The 1,221-nt window shown below is 34.5% G+C and overlaps 1 non-coding gene across 1 annotated transcript; it reads left to right on the top strand.

Moving 5' to 3' along the window:
* The first annotated feature begins 406 nt into the window (after positions 1-406).
* Positions 407-606, top strand: LOC143649013 (U2 spliceosomal RNA). The gene has a single exon (XR_013158895.1). It is a non-coding gene; the product is annotated as a U2 spliceosomal RNA (small nuclear RNA).
* Positions 607-1,221: the final 615 nt, after the last annotated feature.

The following is a 1,221-nucleotide window of genomic DNA, read 5'->3' as shown; positions in this document are numbered from 1 at the left end:
AGGTCCCAGGAAGAGGTTTTGGAAGATGAAATGGGCAACATTCCAATCAGTAGAAAAGGACAGAAAAAGGCAATCCAGGTAGAGGAAACTATGCAAGAAATGGCGTAAAGGAATGAGAATGGCAGGGTATTGTATAAAAAATCGCATGATTGAACATGTAGGGGCAAGAATATGTTGATTCCAACTTGTGGTGAGATGTGAATCACTTGGAGACATTTATAATTTATTATCTTCTTAATGGGAACCCATTGGTAGTTATGATTAGGAAAGAAACATGAAACAGAAATTGTGTAATATTAACTTAATACCAGGTGTCATTCTAAGAAATTTGATATACATAGTCTTATTTGATCCCTTCAATAAATCTGAGAATAAGATTGTAGGGTTGAGGAAAAAGATACTTAGAATCGCTTCTCGGCCTTTTGGCTAAGATCAAGTGTAGTATCTGTTCTTATCAGTTTAATGTCTGATACAACATTAATGTCCTCTATCCGAGGACAATATATTGGATGGATTTTTGGAGCAGGGAGGTGGAATAGGAGCTTGCTCCGTCAACTCCACGCATCGACCTGGTGTTGCAGTGCTTCCAGGAACGGTGCACTAAACAAAAGAAAAAGAAAAAAAAAGATACTTAGAAAATATAAATAACCTAAAAAGGATAAAAGTGAGCTTGGAAGTACAGGAAGTGGTTTTAAAACAGGTCTCCTGGTTTCATGTCCATAATTGGTTCTGATTCACCTGTCCTGATTAAATCTGCAATTTAAGCATGACTGTGGAGGCATTATTTATGATAAACTATAATGAGAAAAAACCCACTTATCGATATTATTTAGGTATCTTCTGTAAAAAAAAAAGACAAAAGAAAAATCACAAAATAATGAATTAAAACAGGGTAATGGAAATCAAAGGACAGATGGGATAGGTACTGTGAGTTTATTACACAGACCACTGGACAACTGGGCATTTTCCCTCTGGGGCAGTTAAATTTTGAAGAAGAAAATAAAAGTAAATTGCATTTAATTATTATTCATTTCCTCAAATAGCATAAGGGAAGAAAAATGAAAATAGCAGTAGAATATAAAGGCAAAGTGCCAAGAATGACTTTTAAAAGGAATGGACACTATAATTTATTTACTTCTGTACTCTTTTTTTAAAAAAGAGTTATAAAAGCTTTCAGTGTTTTCAGGTTTCCAAATCCACCCACTTACACCTGTTCAGAAA

This window comes from Tamandua tetradactyla, chromosome 10, assembly GCF_023851605.1.
Source record: "Tamandua tetradactyla isolate mTamTet1 chromosome 10, mTamTet1.pri, whole genome shotgun sequence".
Lineage (NCBI taxonomy): Eukaryota > Metazoa > Chordata > Mammalia > Pilosa > Myrmecophagidae > Tamandua > Tamandua tetradactyla.
This window is presented reverse-complemented; position numbering and strand designations above follow the sequence as displayed.